Here is a 14,113-nt window from a genome sequence, read left to right as displayed (position 1 = left end):
TTGTGGAGGCAGAGGGTCTGACGGACGCGGAAGGAGAGTTTCTGGGGCAATGGAACATTCCTTACCTTCTACAGAGTTTGGGTTACACAGCTGCAGAGACGTGATGGATCTAGACACCTAAAGATTTCAGAAACGGAAATTATCAAATGCAGAATATAAAATAACTAAATACGATATATTCAAAGAAATAAACATTGCCATAGCAAAAGGGAGCAGGCAGCGAGAGACAATTAAGGATAGATAGGCAGGTTTAAAAACAAATGGGACGTATAGAAATGAATTTTAAAGTGGTTGAATTTAAAAAAGCAATGGACAAATTAACAATTGATTCGACTAACACGCAGGGAGAATTCATGAAGTACAAGATACGTCTGAAGAAATTACTCAGAGTATGACAGAGAGAGAAAACTGGGGAGAAGTTAAGGGACGCGGTGGATTTAGCATGAGTGTTTAACATAAAGAAAGTGTGCACTGGAAGCAATGAGTCCAAGAGGGCAGAGGAGGTGCTTGACCAGCAGAGGGTCATCTCCCACACACGCGGAGAGTGCCGGCTCTACCAAGGAGAAGAAATAAACGTAAATGGGCACCCCAGTAGGTTACAATGATACTGCTGGATAAAGGAGTAGGGTCTTAAACGCAGCCAGAAAGGCCCATGATTTACTAGAGAAAAAGTCTGACTGACAGCCCACTTCTTCACTACAAAAGTGGAAATCAGAGGACAGAGGAGAGCACCTCTTCCAAGCGCTGGAAGAAAATAAACTAAACTTAGATGTGTGTGCCAGCAAAAGAATCTTTCAAGAGAAGAGTAAAGATATCTTCAGAGAAACAGATAGTGAGAGGTCCTCTTCAGCAGATCACCACTGAAGCGACTTCTAACGGACGGGCTTCCGGAGGAGAAAATCAGAACCGAAGGAAGGTCGGAGATGCACGCAGATGTCAGCCAAGAAATAGCAAACTCGGGGCTAGGCTATCTTTCTAAAATAGTCATGGCTCATTTCTGTGGAATTTAAAAAAAAGAACAGAACTAAAACACGGCATAAGAACAGGCTGGTTGGGAGGGTCACAATCAAAGCCGAAACATTCTCATATCCTTTCTTCTTTTTTCTGGGGGATACAACATTCACAGTGCAGATTGAGAGGTTAAATATGCACGCGGAATTTCAATACAAACCACAGACAATAGAAACAAGGTGAACAGATTCTAAATTAACAGAAAAACGCAAAGAAAAAATAGATAAACAAAAAATCCAATAAAATGGACTAGCGAGGAAGAAAAGGAACATAAAAATAGGACAAATGAAAGCACAAGATAAGACGCAGAGAAAAGTCTGCATCAGCAATCCCAGGAAAGGTACGTGAGCAAAACTGCCCAGTTAACAAAAAAGCTAGATTGGATGGACAAAATTCAGATTTCTACTGTTTAGAAGAGGGAAACGTGAAATGTAAGAAGCCAGAAAAATGGAAAGTAAACAGATGGAAAAGGGTAAACCGGGCACAATTAACCATAACAGAGACCAAAAGCTGATGTTAACGCCAGACAGAATAGACCCAGGATGGAAAGCAGCAACAGTGGTACAGAGAGTCACTAAGATACATGAGTGTCACATCAATGGGAAGATAAAAGTTTTAAACTTGAGTACACGTAATAAATAGCCTGCAACCACGTGAATCGGAAACTGAAGGAGTTGTGAGGGGAAAAGTAGAAACTGCCAATTCACTATGGAAATGGAAAGCTTAATGCATCTCTCACAATTATTGATTCAACCAAATAAAACATTAAAAAGTACACACACTATAAATATTTAAGCTACCCAGCAGGGAAAAAATAAAATGTTATCAAAGTTAATATTAGCTTGTCAGAGGAAGAGGTTCTTGCTCCCGCTTTTATATATGTGTGTGTGTGTGTGTGTGTGTATAGTTAATTCACCACTTTGTGCACGACAGCGTCTGTGGGTCTTATATAATGGAGTAAAGGACTTCTTTTGTAAGGAAATGTACTTTTTAAAAATTGATGTCATAATAGTTTATAACATTGTGAAATTTCAGTTGTACATTATTATTTTTCAGTCATCATATATATGTGTCCCTTTACCCCTTTTACCCACCCTCCAACCCCCTTCCCCTCTGGTTACCACTAATCTATTATCTTTGTCCATGTGTTTGTTTATCTCCCACATATGAGTGAATTCATGCAGTGTTTGTGTTTCTCTCTCTGGCTTATCTCGCTTAACATAATGCCTTCAAGTTTCATCCATGTTGTTGCAAATGGGATGATTTTGTCTTTTTTATGGCTGAGTAGTATTCCATTGTGTGTATGTATGTATATATATATATATATATATATAGAGAGAGAGAGAGAGAGAGAGAGAGAGAGACAGAGAGAGAGAGACAGAGAGAGAGCACATCTTCTTTATCCATTCATCAGTTGGTGGGCACATGAGTTGCTTCCATGTCTTGGCTATTGTGAATAATGCTGCAATGAACACAGAGGTGCATACGTCTGTCTCTTTGAATTATTGATTTCAACTCCTTTGGATAAATACCCAGTAGTGGGATAACTGGGTCGTATGGTATTTCTGTTTTTAATTTTTTGAGAAATCTCCATATTGTTTTCCATAGTATCTGCACCGGTTTGCATTCCCACCAGCAGTGGATGAGGGTTCCCTTCTCTCCACACCCTCTCCAACATTTATTGTTTTTTGTCTTGGTAATTATAGCCATTGTAACAGAAATGTACTTATTTTTAACGAAATCTGAGATAGCTACAACTAGGGAAAGAGCTTTCTTTTGCTTGTATTTATTCAAAAGTTTAAAGAAAATAATTTATAAACATAGTTTTTATTTGTAACAAGGAAAAAATTCTAACAAAAATACATCCTGAGTATCTGCTTAGATCACAGATGCTTGTCCTCTGTCAGCGTTCTTTAAAAATACATGCTATGGCTTTATCTGTCTTAGTAGGGAAAAAAATCACGGCATTTCCGCCATTCATGAAGGTGTTGAACATCACCGAAGAATTATAAAGTCTGGGAAGGACTTGAAAATGCATGTAGTCAGTCCCTAATTCCAATGCAAAATGAAAAGTTGAAGACTATGGGGTAAACAATTCTTCCACTGTTGATTCAAGGATTATGTAGGAGGATTTCTTAATAATTTAAATTTCATTATAATATGTCTATCTATTATCTGTCTATGTATTATTTGTCTGTCTATAATCTATATCTGTCATCAATCATCTAAAAACTTGAGTGGAAGGTTTTGAAATCCTCACCCAGCAGCATGAATATCAAGCAAACATAATATTCCAACAAAGAGACTTGAAGCAAGAGAGGAGATTTTTTTCTTCTTTCCACAGTATAATCTATATTTTAGTAAAATGATGCCAGATCTTGGTGAAATTTGAGATATATGGACGATGTCTGTAGTCTATTTCTTCTGCTTCCCCCATAAAGGAAAATCCATGAGGAATATTAGGGCATATTAGGGGAATTTCACTGAGGCTGTCCCGGAACACCTATTCTTAGGATGCATCATAATTCAGTTAAGCGCTTCCTTACTGCTGCGTATTTAGACTGTTTCCAGTCCTCATCCTTGTAAATGACGCTGTCATAGGCGTATTTACACATGCATCTTTCTATGAATCCCTGAGTAGGAAGGTGAAGTTGATTCCTCATACGGAAATATAGAGTAAAAGTTTCAGAATCTTAAAAGACCTTTGATAGACAACCCCGAAGGAATTTATATTATTTTAACACCTATATTCTCAGAAGCTGTGTATGATAGCTCTCCTTTCACCTTGCTTTTGCCAAAATTTCATGTTCTTAATTAGATAAATTTCATGCCTTTGACATGTCAATTATGGCATCTGGTAAATTTTTGCATTTTGTTGCTTCTTCGTGACATTGTCTACATTTTTATATATTTATTGAGCTTTTTTTTTTCTCTTTAGATATTTGCATTTATTCCTATTTTTGTGCTAATATTTTATTATGTATTTGTAACAGTATTCTATAATTCTTGGAGCAAATAATTTTCTCGGTTTGTTGAGTTTGCTTCTGTGAAACAGAAAGACAGAGAGCGAGATTAAACATAATTTGCCCTTCTTTGCTTAGTTTCCTAATAGATTTATACACAGGTCAATGGTCAATTGGCCCTATTTTGAGTGTAGTTGTTCAGAATGGATAATTTTGTCATATTTGCCCAGAATTTTGGTTTGTTCTTTCGATGTTGGCTATTTAATTAAAGGTCATTCATAGCTATGTTTCAAAGAACTATTTTATAGTGGTTTACCTGTATCTCACCATTTATTCAAAGATTCAGTGTAGGTATTTGTCATCAGGCTACAGAAGAGCAAAGAGTGCATCAATCTTTCTTTTTTGAATGTGTAGAATGACTCACTGAAAAAACCAGTTTATAAATTGAATCTATCAAGAGGTATTTAGGAAGGGAACATTATGGCTTGAAAATCTATTTATTTTACCAGAACTTTGCAGATCTGTGAGCTCATGTGACCACCTGTTCGTTCTGCTTCTTCTGCCTAAGGAACCTGCGTTCTCTCAGAGAAAACCAAGCAGCACCATGGACAGCGTGTTAAATGAACAGGCGGTAATGCGAGCGACCAACACGGCGTGTGCCAAGAAAGCTGAGGACTCAGAAGATGGGAGCACGTCTAGAATCACAATTGAGATGTTCTTAACTTTGTACGTAATTATTATGTCAAAAAGGACAAAAAATAAACCAAAGGCACATACAGAATTGAGATTTCAGAGAAGGGTTCCTTTGAAGCTAATCTAAGGTCTGAGAGCAGAGGCTGACGAGACCTATGTGAGCATCTCAAGGAGAAGGGGGTCCTTTAAGATGGTGAGACCCTGACACTTAAAACTTTAGCAGCATCTGTTGTGTTGAATCACATATAATGATGGAGATGAGTTTTGGATTATACCATGATCTTTTGCTTGTCTGCTTGCTTTGTCTCTTCGTGTGATGATTTTTTCCTCCTGTAAAAGTCTGTTAATTTAAGCTAAAAGGCCATTACTGGCCTTCCTCTTGCCTAGCCCCACTGTCTATCGTGTCCATCAGCATCTATTGATTTGTATGGGATTGATTGTATGATGGTTAATTTTACATGTCAACTTGATGGGGCCACAGGGTCCTATATTTGGTCAGACACTATTCTGGGCATGTCTGTGTGGGTGTTTCTGGATGAGATTAACATTTGAATCAGTAGACTGAGTAAAGCAGACTGCCCTTCCCTATGTGGGTGGGCCTCATCCAATCAGTTGAAGGCCTGAACAGAACAAAAGTCTGACCCTCCCCCAAATGAAAAAGAATTCCTCCTGCCAGACAGCCTTTGAGTGGGAACATTGGTTCTTCCTGGTTCCACAGTAGCTTCTGGCCTGCAGATGAGCTGGGACATCAGCTCTGCAGATTTTAGACTTGCCAGCCTCCGAAACTGCATGAGCCAATTCCTTAGAATAAATCTCTTGATGGGTGAGCAGATAGATGGGTAGCTGGATAGATAGGTAGATAGATAGATAGAGATAAGGATATAATAAAGACATAGATCCTATTGATTCAGTTTCTCTGGAGAATTCTGACCAATACAATCATCTAATGATAAAGAATGGAGGGGAGTTTGGTTGGAGGAAAGCTGGAGGAGCGCAGAGGAGGATGGGAGAATCCCTGTGGTTCCTGTGGTCACTTATCCGATCTTTGCACTTACTGAGTTTGAGAGAGAGGACTATAACCTGATTGACCTGCCAATGACAATTGGGGTCTAGAGCTGACAATTCTGTGTCCCCCTGAATGAAACCAATATTGCCCTGAAGATCGCCAGCTGTGGGATCATTCAGAAGAGCGCTCAATGTGAATGTTTGCCTGTTTTTAATGTATTGTGACACGGTAAGAATTGTCCCAGCAAAGTCACAGACAGAGGACATTGACCAGCAGTGGATGCCATGTGACGACAGCACATGTAACGCACACCTCCAAGAACTTTTGGAAACCACTGAGAACACATTCTAGGGGCTATTATTTAGTTGTAAAGATAACCCTTGACTGTATTTTGTAATCATTGGTGTGAGTTCAGGGGCATTTGGCTGCATAGTCTACTAATTAATACACAACAATATTTTAAACCTTTCAAAGTTTCAGTTTCCTCATTTAAAAATAAGGATAATAATAGAAACTACCTCTAGTATAATACCCAGCACAAAACTAACACTTGATACACAGCTGTGGTTGACATTGTTCAGATCTGATCATCCTGTCTCTGGAAGAGCTGACATTTTAGTGAGAAAGAAAGGCATACAAAGAGGTAATCACAAAATACCCCATAAACATGGTTATTAGAGGAATTTCAAAAAGCTAGGCAGAGCCTAGAAAAGAGAGCCACTCCTTGTGCATTTGAGGAGCTGGGAAACGTTTAATGCTGAAGTTGGCTCTGGAGCTAAATGTTGAAAGACGATGGCTGATGGCTGCCTGGCCAGTGGGGATGGGGAGGGGGCTGGGGGAGTGAAGAGCAAGTGCACCCAGGCTGCGGGGGTGGTGTGTGAGCGCAGGCTGTGTGTTTGTGTGTGTGTGTGTGTGCATGTTTGGGTGATTTTGCTTGTGAGTGTGCATATGTGTGCATGCATATCCATGCATGCTTGTGTTTGCGTGCACGAATGCATGTGTATGGCTGTATACTGGTGAGTGCACATGTGTTTGTGTCTATTCATGTGTGAGTGTGTTCATGTGTGTGTATGTGCATATCTGCATGTGTGGCTATAAGGAGAGTGTGAGGTAGTAAGACTCCAGGGGTCCGATGGCTCTACCACACACAGACTAGGAAGTCTTCTTTCAAAAGTTGCCCCATTCCCCCAAGCAGGTATACAATTTAGATTCTTTTTTTTTTTTTTGGTGAAGAAGACTCACCCTGAGCTAACATCTGTGCCAACCTTCCTCTACTTTGTATGTGGGTCGCCATCACAGCATGGCTTGACAAGTGGTATAGGTCTGCGCCCAGGATCCGAACCCCCAAACCCAGGCCACCAAAATGGAGCATGTGGAACTTAACCACTGTGCCACCGGGCTGGCCCCATACAGTTTAGACTCTGAAAGAACACAGAGAGCTGCTGTTCAGGCAGATATGTCTAGCGGGGAATGAATGCAGAGGGCTTCCAAACCTGAAGCATTGAGTTGGGTGGGCTCCAACACGTAGCTGCCTCCTGGAAATTATGGAGACGTTCACTCCCTCCAGTTTTCACTCTTAAGGCTTGGAGGGACTCCTCAGCAGGGAAAATATAAATTAATATGTTTTATGAAAACCCAGAGAAGCTCTACTGTGATTCTTTTGTATGATAAGCTGTAGACATCTGTTTCAAGTTTTCATTTTCTTAATATTTAATCTGTGCTTAAAAATTAATTTATATCATGAAAAATGACAAAGCACCTCACTAAGTCATCACTGGGTTCAACAAGATAACAGCTGAATAGATGAACTTCTCGTCTTTTTTTTCATAGTGGTTAGACTTAAGCAGACATGTTTTTTCAGTCTAATAATAATGAAAATTAAAATGACCCTTTGATGTTACTTTTTACCATTATCTACAGTTCTGAGATTTTATTTTATTTGTAGGATAGATAAGTTCGAAAAATCTAATATTAAAAATTTATAGGCAATGCAATAGATATGTTAACTGCAAGAAAATTTCAAATTATCAAGAATACAAAAGAAACTCTATCTTCCTATGTTTATGGTATTATGCTTCCTGATAATTACATAATCAATAGAGACTAGATGTTTTTACCATAGGACTTTTTCAAGTATTCTTTTTTTTTTTTTAAAGATTGGCACCTGAGCTAACAGCTGTTGCCAATCTTCTTCTTTTTTTTTCTGCTTTATCTTCCCCAACCCCCCGTACATAGTTGTATATCTTAGTTGCAGGTCCTTCTAGTTGTGGGATGTGGGATGCTGCCTCAACGTGGCCTGACGAGCGATGCCATGTCCGCACCCAGGATCCGAACCTTGGGCCTCCGCAGCGGAGCGCGAGAACCCAACCACTCAGCCGGCCCCTCAAGTATTCTTTTAATATCTGTAAATCATGCTTAAAAACTACAGCTTCATAATTTTTATTCAGGATGTAAAGATAAAATGATGTTAACTTTTAGGAAATTCTGAAGCGATCTTGATGACTCGAATAAGTCTTCCAACCTCAGGTATCAGGGATGTTGATAGAAAGGCCCGGCTGAAGCCAGATGTCAGGGTCTAGTCCTGGCTCAGGGAGTCTTGGGGTGAACAGATGCCTAGCATTTCTGAGCCTCTGTGATGTGATGTTTCTGTGATGAGGTTGTCTGGCTGGCACAGTCTCGTAGATCTCTTTCAACTGTGAAATGATCCGATTTCTCTGGGCATCTGGGATTCAAGGAATTTGTGAAGTGTCCTATAGTTTTCGCGCAAACATGCATTTAGATGTATGCAAAATAGTCATGTGGTTCATGTGCCAGAGTTAGGAAGGAGACAATGAATGAGTAAGCATTACTGTTAGCAAACAACTTTCTTTGTGATCCATTTTTCTTGGAAGTCGATTGTTTTGATGAGCAGCCAGGTGAGGCCATGTTAAGTCTAGCATTTTCAGCGCAGTCATGGTACTTTAGCCACAAAGGGATCTCCTTCCCATGGAGAAGGGACGGCCTTGGATGATCAGGAGAACAATGGTTTAAAATGATATGACAATTTCTACTGAGACGATAGAAATGATTGAGCAGATACTTTGTGGCCACGTTTATTGTTCTGGGGTCTATTTTCGGTGTGATGGGCATCTGTTTTAAGCATAAAACCTATCACATTTGCTTCCCCGATGACTATGGGGGATAAATTTGCTGTCCCATTTGTGGACCTGGAGGAACGGTGGTCCTTCTCTTGACACGAAGTGGGGGGACTAACTTTGTTAGGTTAGGAGATCTGACGCGGTCTGGAGGAGACAGGACCAGTCTGGGATGGCGCCTCTTCCTGAGGATGGATTAAAAACAGTGGAATAAGTCGGGATCAGGTCACGCTGCCCTGAGGCAAGGGCAGTGTAGGAATCGAATGTCCAATTTCCGGGTGGAAGCAGCCGGGTGGGTCTCAGGTGTTGTTGGAAAGAAGCAATGGTCACTCAGAGGCAGGGTCCTTATGGCGTTTCACAGCTGCCATACGACCTCGAAGGACAGCACATCCTTGAAATCTGTGACCGGCTTTATGTCTGTCCTCCAATCCGGATCTACAACAGGGTCGCTGTTTTGCTGTTTTCTTTTTTTTCTGTCTAACTGATTTTTTACTCCTTTATTCCAAAACAAGTGTTTACTATTTAAAAATACAACAAGGAACCATGTCGTCTGGTACACTAATAGCTTTATATATGCTATAAAATAAAACAGTCTCGGGAAGGAAGGTCTATGGTCCTGATAGGGAGAGTCGCGAAATTTTGGAGGATCAGCTGGTTCAGTCTAACGACAGAGACTCAGGAGCCACTAACAGGGTTAACTTCCAGCTGTAAAACTTAACTGAGGTGTAACACTTGGTCTTTACCAACACTGGCTTTGGCCATTAGTGGAGAGCCCAGTTGCCATCACCTTTGCTGTGTCTCTCAATGCTCTGACTGTCTCAGATCCGGGGAGGGAGGGCCAGCCTTTGTACCCACCATGGTGGGATCCACCCAGGTCCAACTCACCTGGAATCATGGACCTCAGGCTCCCCCACCTCTTCTTGATTCATGAAATATTCAGTTGAGGTACCATGATGAGGGAGTGGGATTTGACTGTCCTAATCGGAGCAGCCATGCTTAGCATCTGAAAGGATGGTGGAATCAACACCCCTGGGAGTCCAGTGAATGACAGAGAGAAGATTGTAAACAATTCATCTCCTCTTCTCCCTCGAGGGGTCTGTTCTGAGGGTGGAAGTTCAGCAAGACCTGTCTGGAAGACAACCTGCCTGACTGAGCCACCAGCTGTGTTCATGGAAGTGGTGTCTATCTCAGTGATTTGCCGCCTTGAATGTTTTTCTCTCCTTTCTTGCCTCATTTCCTTTTTTTCCTCAGTCTTGCTGTGCTGGAATTGCGTTTCCTAATAAAGTCTTAGCACGCAAACTTTTCATGATCTTCTGTTTTCTAGGAAACAGGAGGAACTAAGAAAACTGCTGTCACAATTGACTCTAAAAAGGCAGGTCTGTAACTGGTAATTTGGAGGTGAATTGTCCACTCACCTCTTTCTCAGCACGTCATAAGGAGGAAAACATAAGTCTGATTTCAGGAGGAAACATCTTACCCAGAATGTGGGGCAAGACCACACCCTCTGTGGCAGAGAACAGGCTCCACTGGAAAAGCAATGTCCACTGGGTCCTAGTATATAACTGCCGATCGTGGGACTGACATGAGCATGTGAACCGACCACCATCTCAGAGTTGCAGGGTTCACCATGTCAGAAGGCTCTTGGATGCAGAAGAAATTTTCTTTTTTTGAGGAAGATTAGCTTTATATATGCTATAAAATATATGCTATATATATATATATATATATATGCTAAATATATATGCTATATATGGGATGCTAACATCCCCCACCAATTCCCCTCTTATGGGATATATGGATGATATATATGGGATGATATGCTATATATGGGATGAGCTAACATCCCCCACCAATTCCCCTCTTTTTTTGCTGAGGAAGATTGGCCCTGAGCTAACATCCATCCCATCTTCTATTTTATATGTGGGAAGGCTACCATAGCATGGCTTGAGGAGCAGTGCCATGTTCGCACCCAGGATCTGAACCTTGAACTTGGGCTGCTAAAACGGAATGTGCAAACTCAAACACTGTGCCACCAGGCTGGCCCCAGAAGCAATTTTTTGATGACAACCATGATCCATTTGAGATCAGGCAGAAGGTAAGAGTAGATCACGTCAACAGGTGGACCAGACTCCCATATCACCTGAGATGCCTCATCCTCAACTCACACCTGGCGTGATGGTTAATTCTATGTGTCACCTTGACTGCTCAAAGGGTTCCCAGATTAAACACCATTTCTGGGTGTTTCTGCAAGGGTGTTTCTGGATGGGATTAGCATTTCAATCAGTGGACTCAGTAAAGTAGATGGCCCTTTCCAATGTGGGTGGGCATGATGCCACCCATTGAGGGCCGGAATAGGACAAAAGGCGGAGGAAGGATTTCCCTTTTTCCTTCCTGCATCACCTTTGAACTGGGACATCTCACCCCATCTTCTCCTGCCCCTGGACTGGTATTTGCACCATCAGCTCCCCTAGTCCTCAGGCCTTTACACTTGGATGACTTTCTCGTCCTCCAGCTTGCAGATGGCAGATAGTGGGGTTTCTCAGCCTCCGTAATCATGTGAGCAAATTCCTCATAATAAATCACCTTTTATAGATCTTGGTTCTGTTTCTCTGGAGAACCCTGAAGAATATCCCTGGCCTCATGTGAGGTTTCCACCATCAGCTGACAGAACACAAGAGACTTGGGTCCATTCACAAAGTTCACACAGTGTGCTGGTGCTACAAAGAAGTGAACTTCTGCTACACTCCAGCCGCTCAGCATTGTCCCTAAAGAACAGTGGTGAAAGGAGCTGAGTGGCACATTTCCTTTGGAGGGAGATAACCATGACTACCTGCTGGCTCCTGGAGAGCGGGGAATACCTGAGCTGGACAGAAGGATGTCTGTTCTGGAGATGAGCCTGCTTCTCCCAAAGCCCCCCAGCCCTTGCACAATGGACCAATGGACACAGTGGCTCTTTTGGCAGGATGACGTCTATGAATGACTCTACAAAGACGGACTCCTTCTCCTCAAGGCTGACCCAGCTATTACTCTTGCTAAATGTCCAATTTCCAGTGCAGAGACCAATGCTTAGTTCTAGATATGGCATCATTCCTTGGGGAGAAAGGTCACGCAGTTGAGAGCAGGACAATCCATCTGCATCAGAGGGAGCAGCTATGCATCTTCACCAGGATGGGCACACACCACAGATACAAGTGTACCTTCCCTGCCTGAAATTCCTCAACCAGCACAGCAGCTGAGGTCAAAATTGCCTCAGAATTTACCTCAAAATTTACAACAGAGTTAGTAAAGTCACACAACTTTACCTCCAACCAAAGGACCAATTTTAGGGAGAAATATGTTCACCAATGGACTACGGATGCAGAATGTACTTTTTTTTCTTGTAGCTCATTGCTGTCACCTGAGACAGCTGGCAGACCAGAGCGGTGGAACCGCCTGCTGATTACTCAGCTCGGCCAGCTTCTTTCTTTAACGCTTTCTCAGTGTTTCTGGAACTTGTACAATTCTAGGGAAGAACACATAAATGATGCATTTGAAAGGTGACACGGAAACACATTCAGGACAACTGACAGAGAGTGAACAACACTGGATATGATGCTAGAATGCACAAGGAAACATCTGAAGGTGCATCCCTTTTTGGCACCTGGCCAGATTTTCAGACAGTTTATAATGGTTGCAGTATTTTACCAATTTATTCAAAATATAATTTAACACGTCTCCTGGATGTTATTAAAAATGCGGTATTGAATTTGGGAAGGAAAATATATTTTTTATACAAACATTTTTATATCAATTGAGGATTTTTTAATATTGAGAAATAAGTTCTATGCAGTGAAGCTATTAAGAATTGAGTAATGTTTTACCCCCCAAATGTCAAACTAACCTTACATTTCTGAGATAATATGATTTGGTAATGAAGTATTTTATATATATATATATGTGTGTGTAACACATATATATAGTATCAAATGCATATATAATGTACATACACATAGGGTATATTATCTATGCTTTACTTTGTCAATATTTCACTATTTTGTTATTTTTTTATGCATAATATTGAGTTATAATATTCCTTGATCTTTTAGTCCTCAGTAGGAATTGGTTTCAAGGTTCTATGAGCCTCATAAAATAAAAGTATTGGAAATGATCTTTCCGCTCTTCCTGGGAAAAGTTTACATAAGAATAGAATCATCAGTTTCCTGAATATTTAGTAGAACTAACTTATCATGTCAATTCCACCAGTCCTACCAGGTTGCACTGGCAGAAAGGGAGAACCCAAAGCTTCATGCTAATTAAGGCAAAGGGAGTCAAATTTCAATAAACCCACACATGAAAAATTCACTGAATAAAGTTGTTCTTCTGACCTCATTATCGGTAGTAGAAGGTGAAATTTCATGTTCCCCTGTGTTATAATGGTCCATCCACTAAGGATCACGTGTTATCTTTTTTGGGTAAGTTACTTTAAAGATTCTTCATCAAAATGTACTCATTAGTCAAGAATTGCCTAAATATAATTCCTGTCACTTCTTTTTACAGCTTTATTGGGGTGAAATTAGCATGCATTTATCTACGTATTTTAAAAGGTAGAATTTGATGAGTTTTGGCGTATGGTATATACCTAAGTACCTCACCACAGTCAAGATTGTGAACAGACGTACCACCCTCCGAAACTTCCTGTTTCCCCAATCCTTTATCCATAGGTGACAGTTTCTATTATTTTTTCTAGTTTGCTCATTTACAATTTTATTAAATATTTTCTTTTTTCTCTATAGGGACAGACTCAAGTGTTTATAACATAGATTTTGTTTTGAGACTCAGTAATCCTGGAAAGGGCTTGTTCCACCAGGCATTGGATTTTCTTCTGTTTTTCCACATTTCTGTTTCACTCTTGCTTTGCAATTTAAAAAGGGGTGAACATGCTCTACTTAGCCGATGGCTTGTTCCGAACTGCAGAACACAGTGACGCGAGGCAGCAGCTGCTCTCCTCTCTGATAAGGCTCACGGAGGTTGACTTTGCTAGATGTTGAAGGTCTGGTTTGCAGATGTTAACATAAAAACCAAAAATATAATTATTGAAAAATTAGTTGATGGCTTTTTCAGTATGTCAAAAAATGGCAATATGATGTTTCTAATATATGTTGACTTGCCTGCTCAGAAATAAAAACAGAGTAAGATAGCTTGATGTTTCCCTTTGAAGATTTTTCAAATTGAAGTTTCATATATTAAAGATGTGGATATAACTTCAGTGCAAAATGGATTCAACGCCCCAGGCTTCTTGAGCTCTTTGACTGCTGAATCACCAAGAA

This window comes from Equus caballus, chromosome 29 (genome assembly GCF_041296265.1).
Source record: "Equus caballus isolate H_3958 breed thoroughbred chromosome 29, TB-T2T, whole genome shotgun sequence".
NCBI classification, from domain to species: Eukaryota; Metazoa; Chordata; class Mammalia; order Perissodactyla; family Equidae; genus Equus; species Equus caballus.
Note: the sequence above shows the minus strand (reverse complement) of the source record.